Genomic DNA, 15404 nt, shown 5'->3' on the forward strand with positions numbered 1-15404 from the left:
CCCTCACCGGCTACAATCACGAGAAGCACCCCTTGAAGAGAAGAGCACCTGCACCGAGCACCCACGACGCCGACTGCCTACTCACCCGTATAATTTTCACCTTTTTGTTTAATAAACTCACCCTCCGGGGCTCAACACAGTCTTTGTCCTGTCGTGCTGTTCTCCGCCCGGCCACAAGGTGGTGGAGAATGCGGGCAAGATAACGGGCGAGAACAGCCACGAGGAAGACAGCCCTTTGTTTACGTCGCCATCTTGCTACACCACTCACTTCCGGTTTCTTTTTTTTCAGGCGAGTGCCTCCCCAGCGGCATGGAGGAATTGGTGAAACAGCTGACGGAGGTTAGCGTCCGCCAGCAACAATGTTTTGAGCTGCTGACTGAACAACACGGCCAAATCCAAGGATATTTGTCAGAAATACGCCTTCCAGCGGCTCAGAACGTCCCTCTTCCCGACCCACGCGTCACTGCGGCTCGACTATTACCCAAGTTAACCGCAGATGATGATATTGAGGCCTATCTCAAAATGTTTGAGACCGTAGCCCACACAGAAGGTTGGGCAAGAGGTAATTGGGCTACTGCACTGGCACCGTTGCTGTCGGGTGAAGCCCAACGGGCATATTTTTCTTTACCGGCGTCCTCACAAAATAATTATAATGAATTAAAAAGAGAAATATTAGGTCGTCTGGGACTCTCAGCGACCGCCGCTGCGCAGCGGTTTCATGATTGGGAATTTAAAGCCCGGTTGCCAGTGCGTACTCAAGCGGCCGATCTGATGCGGTTAGCCGAACACTGGCTACTGGAAAGCTCACCGTCCCCTTCTCAAGTTGTTGAACGGGTAGTAGTCGACCGCATGCTGAGAGCGCTTCCTCGCTCGATGAGGCAGGCGGCCGGGATGAGGGGACCCAGAACCATCGCGGACCTAATTGAGGCGGTAGAACTGGCGGACGCTACCTACCGGGACGCTGGGGAGCGAGCGCCGCCTTTCCCCCGGAGGGTGAACCAGGAGCGACGACCGCCAGAGGGCACCCCGCGGCCGGTACGCAGACCCTCCAGCCCACGCGACGAGCCGATGCCCACCGAACCCTCCTCACCACCCGTCAAAGCTTGGATGGCAGGCTGTGTGGTGCACCGGAGAGCCCCCAGAGGGGCACCCACGACCCCGGTGAAGGTCCAGGGCCGCCAGTACCGAGCCCTGCTGGATTCCGGCAGCGCTGTTTCCCTCGCGAGCCCCAGTACGCTCGCCCCCCAGGCTCCACTCCAAGTCGAGGATGCCCATTACCTGTGTCCATGGCGACACACGACAGGTACCCACTAATGTACTTACCTTTCATAAAGAAGGAGAAACCTGGACTATGGAGGTTGGAATCCTGAAAGACCTCCCCGTACCCCTGCTGCTTGGGCGTGACTGGCCGGGGTTAGAAGCCGCTCTCGCCATTGCCACACAGCCTGCTCGCCAGCGTCGGCGCCCACGCCATCAACAGTCGCGGGGGTCTGAGAGCCACGCCACCCTGATGACGTCGGACAGTGGGAGAGAGGGTGAGTCCGCCCCCGGTAATACTAACCTCTTCCACAACATGTTTCAGCAGGTCACCGGAGGAGGAGATTTCGGGAAGGCCCAAAAGGAGGACGACCGCTTAAAACACTGCTGGCGGCAGGTACGCCTCCTCGAGGACCAGGAGATTCTACCGGCTCCTCACCCCCTCCCACACTTCATCGTCCGGAACGGTCTGCTGTACTGTGTCGCCGACCGGCGGGGGGAGGTTAAACATCTTCTGGTCGTACCTAAGGGGAAAACGGAGACGGTGATTGAACTGGCCCATGCGCACCCCATGGCAGGCCACCTCGGGGCCCAGAACACGATCCAGCGCATCCGCGACAGGTTCCACTGGCCTGGCCTAGAAGCCGAGGTAAAGAGGTTCTGCCAGGCCTGTCCTAGGTGCCAACGGACATCACCCCGGAAACCTCCCCCCAGCCCGCTCATTCCGTTACCCATTATCGGGGTGCCCTTTGAGCGGATCGGGATGGACCTCATAGGGCCGTTGCCAAAGTCTGGCCGGGGCCACGAGCACATCCTGGTTATTGTGGACTACGCCACCCGGTACCCTGAAGCAGTCCCCCTTAGGAAAGCCACCGCCAAAACCATCGCTCGGGAGCTGTTCCTGCTCTTCAGCCGGGTGGGCCTGCCAACGGAGATCCTGACCGACCAGGGAACCCCATTTATGTCCCGGCTAATGGCTGACCTCTGCCGGCTGCTGAAGGTGAGACAAATAAGAACCTCAGTCTACCACCCTCAGACCGACGGGAACACGTTCGGGACATGCGGGACAAGATCGACCGGGTCATGCCATTAGTCCGGGAGCACCTGGTGAAGTCCCAACAAGCCCAGCAACGCCTTTACAACCGGGCGGCCCAACCGCGGGAATTCCAGCCAGGAGACAGAGTGATGGTCTTGGTCCCCAATGCCGCCTGCAAGTTCCTGGCCCAGTGGCAGGGCCCCTACACCGTGGAAGAACGAGTCGGCCCGGTCAACTATAGGGTAAGGCGGCCCGGCCGCAGACAACCGGTCCAGCTTTACCACGTTAACCTGCTGAAGAAATGGGTTGGGGACCAGGACCACGTGGCCGCACTCACCGTCCAAGAGCCCGCGGTTGTCGACACCAACCCCAACCTCTCCGCCGCCCAGAAGGCGGAGCTGCGGCACCTGGTCGGTCAGTTCCAGGATGTCTTCTCGGACACCCCCGGCCAGACTAATGTCCTCCAGCACGACATCCGCACTCCTCCCGGCGTCATCATCCGGCAACGGCCCTACAGAGTCCCTGAGTCCCGCCGGCACGCTATAGAGGAGGAGATCCAAAAGATGCTGAAACTGGGGGTCATCGAACCATCACGGAGCCCATGGTCTAGCCCGATAGTCCTGGTCCCAAAACCGGACGGCACCTTGCGGTTCTGCAATGACTACCGGCGCCTAAATGAGATCTCGGACTTCGACAGCTACCCCATGCCCCGAGTGGACGAGCTGTTGGAACGCCTGGGAAGGGGTACTGGCAAGTCCCCCTCTCGCCGGAGGCCAGGCCCAAGACCGCCTTCTCGACCCCTTCCGGGCACTGGCAGTACCGGACCCTTCCCTTTGGCCTGCATGGAGCCCCAGCGACGTTTCAACGCCTAATGGATGTAATCCTCCGCCCCCACCAAACCTACGCAGCGGCCTATTTGGACGACGTAGTAATCCACTCGGAGGCATGGGAGGACCATTTAGAGCGACTCCGCAGGGTGCTGTCCGAGCTACGTCGGGCGGGCCTAACCGCCGACCCCCGCAAATGCCACCTAGCGATGAGCGAAGCAAAGTAACTGGGTTTCACCGTGGGAAGAGGACTCGTTAGGCCCCAAGAAAACAAGGTGAAGGCGATATTGGACGCTCCGAGGCCCCTCAGCAAAACCCAGGTACGTGCCTTCTTCTAGTTGTAGAGCGTTCTAGTTGTGTTGTGCCGTGTTGGCCTTTTGATTTTGTTGTGTTTGGTTTGTGTTTTGTTTTATTAAATTATTTCTTCCCCTGCATTTGGACCCTGACCTCATCTCTCAGCACCTTTCCACGTGACAATTACATCTTTACCTGACTGATAAATAAATAGTAAAATTCGATTTTATTCTGACTTACTCTGAAATAATTTTATTCATTAGCAAATCTGCATTCAGGGTTAAGTACATACTAGATCTCAGGTTAAATGGGGCATATTGGATGAGATTCTAGATTTCTTACTGTCTTGTTCTGCATTTAGTTTTAATTGTTGCACAGGGCATGCAGTCTTAAATAAGGAGACAGACCGGGAGTACCAAACGGGAGTACCTTAAAGCTTTAATCCACCATGTGCTGCAGTATTACAGGTTAACCATCACTAGGCAATCTCCTGCCTTAGTCGTAAATTAGTGTCGCAAATATTCAGTGCTTATGTGAATATTACATCTCCCTTTTTCCAAAGAACAACAAAACAAAACAAAAAAACACATTAAGTCACTGCAGTGTATATACTTAAATAATTAAAACATTACTCTAGCATAAACACAGAGGATGCTGGATTTAAAAAAAATTACCACATGGCACTTAATATAAGAACAAAGTGTCCATTCCTCTCTGACAGCCCATACCAGATTTTAGATTCCATTCTCTCACAGGGGCAGCGATCCCCCAGGCCATTGCTCTGGGGATAATAGGGGCTGGTGGTGGTGTGCGCAAAACCCCATGTCTTTGCAAAGTCTTCAAACTCCTTGCCTCAGTATTGTGGACCACTGTCGGAGACAAATTTCTCTGGGCCATGTCTCGCGAAAATCACTTTAAGTTTGCTGATGACAGTGGCGGACGTGGTGGTGCTGAGTTAGTCCAGTTCAAAGAATCTGCTATAGTAGTCTACTGTAACCATGTATTCTTCGTGGTTCCAGGTGAAGAGGTCTGAAGCTACTACCTGCCATGGTCTGGTTGGTACCTCATGAGGAATCATGGGCTCCTTAGTGTTTTAACGACGTTGTTCCAGGCAAGTATTGCATATTTCGACCATGTGTTCTATTTGTTTACACATTCCTGGCCAGAATAACATATCTCGTGCTCTTTGCTTTGACTTCTCTATGCCCATGTGACCAACGTGAATGCGTGTGAGCATCTGTTTTCTGAGTGAGGTGGGTATGACTATTTTTTTCACCTTTGAGAATGATTCTGTTGGTCAATGAGAGTTCGTCTCGGAAGTTCCAGAAATCACTGATGTCTGCTGGGCATTTCTTCCTCTCTCCAGGCCATCCATCCAGAATCACTTGCCTCAGCTGGACGAGCTGGCTGTCTAATTCGGTCTCAGCACGGATATGTTGCAGCTTTGTGTCACTGACTGGTAAGCTTTTGTATACCACGTGAACTTGCATGTCCATTCCATCACTGAGATTGCCGTGCTCTGTCTCTATGGACTTTCTAGAGAGGGTGTCTGCCACCAGAATCTCCTTTCCTGGCCGGTGTGTGATGGTGATGTAATATTTCTGGAGATGTAGAATCATTCTTTAGAGTTGCGGTGGTTCCTTAGTTATAAGGTCTTTCATTTTTTTGAATGCGTCATCATGCTGAGAATCCCATATGATCTCGCTGGACTGCTTAAGCAGTTGACGAAGTGGTGCATTAATGTCCGATAAGCAGGGCACAAACTTGGACAGATAATTTATCATCCCCAGGACTGTTTCGAGCTCTCCATTACTCTTTGGTGGCTCCATGTTTTTGATTGCTGAGAGCTTTTCAGGGTCTGGCTTGATTCCGTCAGCAGATAAGCAGTGACCAAAGTAGCGAACTTCAGTGGCACTCACAATGCTTTTCTCAGGGTAGAGTTTCACGCCTTTTGCAACATCGCGTGCAAGTTGTCATCATGCTCCTTTTTGGTTCGTCTGTAAATCAGAATATTATCGACAATCGCAAAGACACCATTTAGACCTTCGCATGTCTCATTGTTTTTGCGTTGAAATTCATCCTAAGCTGAAATGATGCCGAATGGGAGACGTCGAAATCTGTATTGTCCAAATATAGTGTTAAATATCGTCAGCTTGGACGATTCTTCTGTTAGTTTTATTGCCTAGTACCTGAACGGGCATCTAAAACACTGAAGTACTTTGCACCCATTAGCTTGGGCGTGATGTCTTCTATCATTGGTAAGGGGTAGTGTGGACGCTTGATCGCTTTATTGAGGTCACGTGGATCTAAGCATATTCTGAGTTTGCGGGTTCTTGGTTTTTCCACGACTACAAGTGCATTTACCCAGTCTGTGGGCTCCATTACCCTTGCTATGACTCCTTGTTTCTCCATATTTTGCGGCTCTTCTTTCAGTCTGTCACGTAGGGTCAGAGGATAAACAACTGGAGTTGCATCAGGTGTCAGATGGATTGTGCATCCCCCTGGAAATAATCCAATTCCGTTGAATACGTCAGCATATTCCATCATGATAGACTTGTCCTCTTTAAGTGCATTTACTGAGAGCACTAGCTTAATTAAATCCAGGTCCAGGCATGCTTTTAGACCTAACACGGGCGGTGTTTGCATGTTGATTATGTAAAAGTTCATCAGTGTTTCTCTGTCCTTGTATCTTCATGGCAAAGCACATGTCCCTTTTACTGTGAGCACTTGACCACCAGTGTTGGGGAGTAACTAGTTACATGTAACGGAATTATGTAATTTAATTACAAAATAAATGTAATTGTAATTAGTTACAGTTACTGAGAAAATATGTGTAATTAAATTACAGTTACTTCTGAAAAATGCCAGCGATTACAAAGGGGATTACATCTGAATTTTTTCACACACTCACCCCCACTTACAGATTTAATTTAATTCTTTCATAAATTGCATTGACTGCTCTAAAATGAGACACCAATGTTTCAGGAGTTTAGGACACAGAATAGGACACATGCTTATTCGATAACTGTTTTATTTCCTATTTTGGTTTATAAATAAACTTTATTTTTTAAGATTTTGTTTTTTCCAAGGCATTGTTAGATGCTCGTGTTTCCTGTCATAACTATGCAAACATTTAATTTCAAACCCAGTATCACAGCTATTAAACTATTTCTTATGATGTTATTAATGTTATGATCTTGTTATGACATATAGTGCAACTGCACTCACAGTGACCCTAGTTTGATTCCCGTCTTGAGGTACTTTGCCGATCCTGCTCCCCTCTCTCCTCCCAGCTCTTTCCTGTCATCTCTCTACTGTCCTTTCACAATAAACGGCATAAAAAGATGGCGGAAGCTTTGTGTTTGGTTAGCTAATAAATTATTAAAGCTTAATTCAATATTATGTGGACAATTTCTTAATTCCGTCATCCTGGTATCGTGGACTCACTCTGTTGTTTCATACAAACGCAGCTGCTGCCATTTTTTTTTTTTTTTTTTTTTTGTACACTGTAATGGATCATAAGATAACAAACTAGTACTACTTCCTTAATTATTTATGTGGTGAAATGTTGTGTAAGAAAACTGGTAAGACTGCACTGTATACCTAAAATGTCTAATTTGAACTTGCCATTTGCTAGCAACTGATTTCTTCATGGAAGCTTTGCGTTCAAATATTTCAACTCAGATCAGTGTTTCGTGTCTAAATAATTTTGAAAAGTCTGACAATAATCAATGTTGAGTGCTACTGTAAGATTAACTCTGCCTGGTTTAAATGTTTCAAAATGAATAACAGTTGAAAATATTCCAAATTTAGAAAAGTAATCAAAAAGTAATTAAAAGTAATAAGTTACATTACTTTTATAAAGTAATTGAAAAGTTACACTACTTATTACATTTTAAATCAAATAACTTGTAATCTGTAACCTATTACATTTCCAAAGTAACCTTCCCAACACTGTTGACCACCATATCCAGTGAGACTGTTTAATCGGTGAGAGTTTGCACTGAGCTTTCAGTCTATCAAATGTGTGCAATGGAATGACATTTACCTGTGCTCCGGTTTCCAACTTGAATCTAACTTCAGTTTCTTCTACTCCTAGTAATATGTCCGCAAATGCTTGTTCTTTGTCACCTGGCTTTTGCGAGACTGAATCCTCGAAAAACTTTGGCAAAGTGGTTACGTTTCCCACCTTTGCCACACTGTTTGCGTTTAGCAGAGCATGTCTCAGATGGACTGTGAGGCTGGTTGCCTCAGTAACTGCAACTTCTGCCATTGCTGTTGCGATGCAAAGCTTTCATTTCAGCTTTCTTTGCTTGCTTCTGTGACTCTCTCTGGGTGGTGACAGCGTGCACTACTTGATCATGGGGATTGCATGTGCCATTTGTGAACATTTTGAGCTGAGCTTGTGCAACTTTGTGCGATTTGGCTATATCCATGGCCTTGTCTAGTGTTAACTCGGAGCCAGCGCTCAGCAGCTTCTCCCACACTCGCGGAGAGGGAATGCCAAACGCGATGCAATCTTTTCCTATATATCTCTTCCTTTTTCTCCTATCCACAGGAACAAATAACTGCACTTTCCGTCTTCTCCATTTTTTGCAGGGGAGCTGTGAACATGAGCTTTGCATTGCTGTCTGACTTACGCCATGCATCGGGTAAATTAAACGATTCCCAGTTCATGTGATGGTACACCTGCAAAATCCATTTTTTATTTACTTTTCTTCTGACGCCATGTCTTGTTCTGCATTTAGTTTCACAGTTTTTCTTGATTGCTTTGATGCAGCTGTCAATCAAACTTCATATTTTCAAAACAGTTAACACATAGGCCTAAACAGTGGCACTTATGGTCAAAATGACACATTTTGTTTGCAAAAGGCTCTAACCGTGCCAAAACATTTAAAATATGCAACAAAAGCAAATTTAGCCTTCAAACAACACAATTTGCAAACAAGTATATGAGCTCTTTCAGTCAATCATTACACAATGGACAACTAAATATAAAATACAGAACTCAATGTGAATCAGTGCACCATTGCTTGTCATTGTAGCCTATTGCCAGTGCCATTTGTTGTCTTTCTATATAGCCTGTGTCAAATTTGCCTTTTTGCAAAGAATTGGATCCAGAATAAGAAATACTTTGATGCATTTTTTCTTGATTCCATGACATTCATTTTTTTCAAACCATGTCTGAAAACTGAAATACTGTAAATATTGTCCTCCTCTTCCTCTGACCCCTCTATCTCTTACTCTCACTCTCATCTGCCTTAGAAATCTTCCATCCATGCTGAAAACTAAACACATAGAAAACTATGTGTTTGAACTTTAAAAACGTGGCGCGACACGGCACTGTGTTTCTCGTCCGGTGTGCGACCCCCTTTAGGAATAGATGGTGTCTGTTTGGTTACCATAGTTAAAACAATGGAGTTTGGACTGCTTGAATGACATCCGTGTTAACTGTTTTGCAAAAGGTGTCAATCCACCTTTTGCAAAATGTGTCAATCCAATGAGAAAGGGTTTAACACGTTTGCAAGAAGTGTCTTCTGCTCTACTGAAATAGCGACGATGAAAACTGAGTGGATTGTAGTTTCTTTAACCAGATCAAAGCAATCAAGAAAAACTGTAATTGTTGCACAGGGCGTGCAGTCTTAAATAAGGAGACGGACAGGGAGTACCAAACAATTTAAAGCTTTAATCCACCATGTGCTGCAATATTACAGGTTAACCATCACTAGGCAATCTACTGCCGTAGTAATAAATTAGTGTTGCAAATATTCAGTGCTTACTTGAATATTCACTTGAACTGCTTGACTTTAAGTTGTTATGCAGTTGCATTAATTATGGGGGGCTAGACAAAATATATAGATGGACTGTAAAATAACAGGAAACAGATCTGAGAAAATGTATTCACAGGAAAACCAGCAAGACTAAAAAAACTTATTTATTCTACCTGTACGCTAGATAATGGAGATAATAGTGTTTGTTAAAGTCAACTAGTTAAGACAGATGAAATGTTTAAATATTTGAAAAAGTGCAGGCATGCAAAGATTGGATCAATAAAAATTAGAATATTGTGAAAGGCTTAAAGTTCATATAAATGTAATTTTGTGCTTGGGTTTCTTACAGTCTCCTTACAATTGCTATGGTGCATTAAAAAAACTTGCTAACAATGTGTAAATGTATATACAGGCATGGGCGACATTAGGGGGGGGCAAGGGGGGGCAGTTGCCCCCCCTGTGGTTAGTCATGGAATCCTCGACAGCCCCGCTGCAACTGCTTTAGCCAAGCTTAGGCTCGGTTGTAATTGGGAACTAGACGGTGCTATATAACCCTCAAACGAAAGCAAAGCAATTGAAGATCTGGCAAACTATCCAACGTGTTTTTGCAGCGTTGAGCAGTGTAGCCAATCACAGACATATCTGTTGTTTCCGAACAATTAGAAACACTTGTCAGAATTCACTTACTGCTGAAAGCGCCTGATCGGTTTTTATTAAGTGCCGTTTTGTGCGCTCGTGAATCATCTTATGAGTGTAGACGCGATGTAAATAAAATATTAATTGTGTAGTTTAGAGAGCTTTATTAATTATAACGGAATTTTGTGAGATCTCTATGAACTTTTAGTGATAATAAGGGGAGCGTGCTTTGCACTTTCCAGGCTATAATCCATTTAGAAATTGTATGAAACTTTCGTTTTTCGGCACATGCAAGCTGATATGTTTTGGGAGTGACATTTGCATATTTACGCTGGGTTTATTCTCGAAATAACGGTGAAGCAATAGACGGGATAAAAATATATTTTCCCCTTCTCCCAAAACAACTTACTGTTTCAGCTATAAAATAGTTCAGTTTTGTATGTAATGGCAAAATGTTTATATTTAGTTTCGTTTTTTATTTAGCTAATTTAGAAAAACGCTTGGAGCATTTTTTATTCGTTAAATATATATATATTTACCGAACAGCGCCCAGCGGAAGACTGATCATAGTCTGTTTGATCAGTTTGCCTTCTCAAATCATCACGACTTGCCTAAAATGAAATCTACAGATATAAAACAGTTCAAGTATAAAACAATGGTAGTTTAAACGTTACAGATAAATGTGCGCTGTATGCGCATAGTTTGTGCAGAAAGTGGAAGCTAAAGCTTGCAGGACATCGAGGCACCAGCGCGATCACTTGCATTTTTTTCATTGGAAGCAATTTAAAATTATCCTTCATTTTTGCTCACAAAGTACGAGTAATACATCGAAACGTTACAGCATTTTTATAAAATAAAGAAAACAATAATTATGTGCTTTCTGCCGTCTGGTTCTTGAACAGGAGTGCTTAACAAAATGAAGCGAAATGCATGCCTCACAGACATAATAAATACATTTATAGAAAGCTTTAAATTATTACTTAACGAAATAAAACAAATCAAAAGCACAAACTCTTTCATGTAATCCGTAAAGATGAATTTCTCTCTAAAGGCGTGTCCAAAAAGGAGATTGGGAGTCAGGATCTTTGCGACACTGACTCAGAATACACAAATTAATTAATAAATAATTCATTTATGTCCTTACTCTTTCCTTGACACATTCATTGTTATTTATTTTTTTGCTGTGCTTGGGGCGAGTTTTAGCCTATTGTGTGCGCTTGAACGCGGATTCAGCTGCGCTAAAGCACACTAAACGGTGTCTGAGTCGGTCTCAAAAGTGAAAGCGAAAGTGAAGTTTCGTGTTGTTTCCACCAGCGCGGCATTTTTTTTCTTCACCATAATTGATGGATGTCTAAATTATGAAAATAAGGAGAAGCCTAAAACAGGCCCGATGCCGGCCCGGGTCTGAACTATGACCTGAAAATTGGCCCGAAGCCGTAGCCCTGGAGTGTAAAAAAAAGTCAGGGCCCATCGGCCCGGGCTGAAGTGCAGCGCTTTAATTGACTGCTTTGATGTGCTGCAATACCGTAGGGCACTGTTTTAATGCTTACATCTGATTTTTTTTTCTTGCCCCCCCTGACTCAAGAGTCAAATGTCGCCCATGTATACAGGTGCTGGTCATATAATTAGAATATCTTCAAAAAGTTTATTTATTTCATCAATTCCATTCAAGAAGTGAAACTTGTATAATGTATACATTCATTCCACACAGGCTGATATATTTCAAGTGTTTATTTCTTGTAATTTTGATGATTATAACTGACAACTAATGAAAACCCCAATTCAGTATCTCAGAAAATTAGAATATTGTGAAAAGGTTCAGTATTGAAGACACCTGGTGCCACACTCTAATCAGTTAATTAACTCAAAACACCTGCAAATGCCTTTAAATGGTCTCTCAGTCTAGTTCTGTGGGCTACACAATCATGGGGAAGACTGCTGATTTGACAGTTGTCCAAAAGACGACCATGGACACCTTGCACAAGGAGGGCAAGACACAAAAGGTCATTGCAAAAGAGGCTGGCTGTTCACAGAGCTCTGTGTCCAAGCACAAAGATGTGGTAGAAAAAAAGTGTACAAGCAATAGGGATGCCGCACCTTGGAGAAAATTGTGAAACAAAACTAGTGGTGGGCCGTTATCGGCGTTAACGTGCTGCGTTAACGTGAGACTCTTATCGGGCGATAAAAAAAATATCGCCGTTAATCTATTCTCAAAGTTGGGTTGGGAGCTGGGTCTAAACTACGTAAAATATGATGACTTTCACTTTGATATTTTAGCGCGGATGGCGTATACCTAGTCGAATTGCACTGTAGGAGGCGGAACGAGTCTTCAACTTCTGTGAAATTACCACATCAAATGAGACGTGCAGACATGAAGTTATGAAGCCGCTTCAGGGCAGGTGCGTGCGTTGTTAGACCCTTTTTACTGGGGCACGTGCCCCAATGAAAATCTGCTGTGCCCCAGTAAAATCTCAAGTTTGAGTTATAATTTACTTTGATAATCCCGAAATAAAGACATTAAATTATATGCAACAACTGAATTGACGCTTCTAAAAGCAACGCAGTTTAATCGAAGCACGGAGAAATCCATGCCCGTGCGCGTCTGTGTATTTACCGGCAACGCGCACGTCATGCAGCCTTTTGCGCAGAAGTACTTGGTTACACAAGTTTGTATAGGTCATTATGTTGTAAATGCAATTGTCAAGCAGTTTGTGATGCATTTTGGAAACAGGAGATGAGCGCCTGGTCTAATGCGCCACCTGGCCCGTTCTCGAAGACTTACTTTTAGTCATTATTTGGGTATAGCACACATATTCTGAAAATGCCTTCATCAGAATTCAAATTAGCCATTTTAATCTAGATTAATCTAGATTAATTCCAAGATTTAATCTAGATTAATCTAGATTAAAAAAAATAATCTATGCCCACCCCTAAACAAAACCCATTCAAAATGTGAGGGAGAAGCATCTTGCCTGGTCTCGCCTGGGCTAAAGACAAAAAGGACTGGACTGCTGCTGAATGGTCCAAAGTTATGTTCTCTGATGAAAGTAAATTTTGCATTTCCTTTGGAAATCAGGGTCCCAGAGTCTGGAGGAAGAGAGGAGAGGCACAGAATCCATGTTGCTTGAGGTCCAGGGTAAAGTTTCCAGAGTCAGTGAAGGTTTGGGGTGCCATGTCATCTGCTGGTGTTGGTCCACTGTGTTTTCTGAGGTCCAAGGTCAACGCAGCTGTATACCAGGACGTTTTAGAGCACTTCATGCTTCATGGGGTTACCCTTTTATCTTTACATTACTAATTTCTTGTGTACATTAGGTTTGTATAAAATTTTCCTAAGCTAAAGACAAATTATTTAAATTCATCTCATGAAAAACTTATTTTTAAAAGTGGCAGTGGAGGACGGAAATTATATTTACTATTATATAGCCTGTACATAAATACTGAAAAATAATACGCCTACTGTAAAAATCAAATAGTATAATCTAAAACCTGCTCTGTTTGGAGGTGCAGTCTGTACAATAACAGGAAACAGATCTGAGAAAAGAGGTTTAACATGTAAATCAGCAAGACCAACAAAACTTTATTTATTCTAGCAGTCTATGGCAATAATTGATTACGGAGATAATATTCTTTGGTAAAGTCAACTAATTAAACACAGCTGAAATGTTTAAATGTTTGGAAAAAGTGCAGGCATGCAAAGATTGGATCAAAAACAATTAGAATATTGTGAAAGACTTTTCAAGTTTATATGAATTTCATTTTGTGCCTGGGTCTCTTTACAATTGCTATGGTGCACTAAAAAAACTTGCCAACAATGTGTCATGGGTTAAAAATGAGTCTTTGCTGTCTATCTGAGTAGCTGGCTATTTAAGTTATTGGTAACGCAGTGAGGTCAATAGTATTGTAAATGATGCTCATAATAATTATATTAATTATAATTTTTATCTAGTTAATGGAAGACCAGTATCAAATGCAGGTGTGAGAGCTGGACAAAATCCAAATATATGTGGATCCATTAGAAGAATATGTACACTAATTTCCAGTAAACCGCGAATGCCTTTTAGTTTTCATGTTTATAGTAAACAATGTTTAAACTTAAAAGATGGAATAAAATTATATGGCTGTCTAACAGCTGTAAATTGTATCTTTTACAGTCAGAAGATTTATAAATTCTGTCCAGAAATATTTGTAGTATTAATTTGGATATGGACATGTATGTTTTATTTAAAATATTAAATTTGTTTTGATAAACAAGTAGATATTTTTTGGTATTTATGTGTCAAAGATAAAGAAATATCTCACTTCAAAAAATTGAAAGATGTTCACATAGCTTTAATTTAATATTATAGTCTTGTCTTTATTGGAAAATTGTTACAATTGCCTCTGTGAGAAAATTATAATTTCTTAAAATAGATGTTCAAGCAGTGCAAACTAATAGATTAATAGAAAAAAAAATTAGTTTTCATGTCAAAATGTGGTTGCAATTATTATTTATTTATTTATTTATTTATTTAATTTAATTTATTTATTTTAAGTAATGGACTTGCAAATCTTGTACATTGCTATTCTTGTTGTGATAAAACATTAAAAGCTTTGCTGCACAGCAACATTTATTTTACATAATTGTATGATAAAAACAGTACCATCATGAGGTTACCTATGCATGTTCAGATGTCAGACAAAACTCTGCTGACAGGTGTTTTATATTGTTTTAAAATATTCCTCTCAGAGGTGGAAAGTAACTAATTACAAATACTTTTGTTATAGTAGTTGAATGCATTTTTAAATTATTTTCTACTTTTTTTGAGTATAATTAAATTGTGGTACTTTTACTTTTACTTGAGTTGAATAAAAGTGAAATATTCAACTTCACTACATTTATTTTTTCACCAAAAGTACAAAGAAAAAGGTGCCAGTAGAGAAAGAGAGTGAGCTAGCAATTGACGGGCACTTTACAAACTACTGGGGTGGAGCCCTGCGCTTCAGGCAGAAACTTAAGACTCAGCTCCCTCTTGCAGTAACCCTCCCAGCCACTGTATAGTGAGGACTCTCTGCCACCAGCTGGCACCACCTGATGTGAACTCTTTGACTCTTTTGACTTTGAACTCTAGATGCAGATGCATGTAAAATCACTTATTCTGTGCGCACACTTTGGATGTGTGTGCAAATGAGTGAAGAAAAAGGTAGTTTAAAAGGTATCACTCTCAAATTAACACTCTCAGCCAGGGTGCTTTAAATTAATCTGTTGCATCTCCAAGATGAAGGGTGAAGATGATTGATCTGAATTTTCATAAAATACCAGTGAGAAACATTTTGAGTGAAAAATAATTAGTGAACCTACTATATTTGGTTTGTGTTACATGTAGGGGAGAGCGGGGCACAACCTAACACTTTTTGAATTTCGCGGTTTATGTAAATCCACTTGGGGTTCAGAGTACAATTTTTTTATTCACATTATTTTCACACTTGTGTAGTACAAATATATCGCTTTGTTTCATATTTACAGTGTATAAGTTTTTCGTCATTTACCTCAAAAGAAAGGAAGTGAAACGTGACAACATGCCCCGGGGTACATTGTAACATCTG

The 15404-nt window shown here is 42.8% G+C and overlaps 1 long non-coding RNA gene across 1 annotated transcript in view; it reads left to right on the top strand.

Moving 5' to 3' along the window:
* The first annotated feature begins 4451 nt into the window (after positions 1–4451).
* The window catches only part of LOC141286592 (uncharacterized), a 45815-nt gene continuing 34862 nt past the window's right edge, over positions 4452–15404 (top strand). The window contains exons 1-2 of the long non-coding RNA XR_012339302.1: positions 4452–4667; positions 4781–4873. This is a non-coding gene — a long non-coding RNA (uncharacterized lncRNA). The remainder of the gene's footprint in view (positions 4668–4780; positions 4874–15404) is intronic.

This window comes from Garra rufa, chromosome 15 (genome assembly GCF_049309525.1).
Source record: "Garra rufa chromosome 15, GarRuf1.0, whole genome shotgun sequence".
Lineage (NCBI taxonomy): Eukaryota > Metazoa > Chordata > Actinopteri > Cypriniformes > Cyprinidae > Garra > Garra rufa.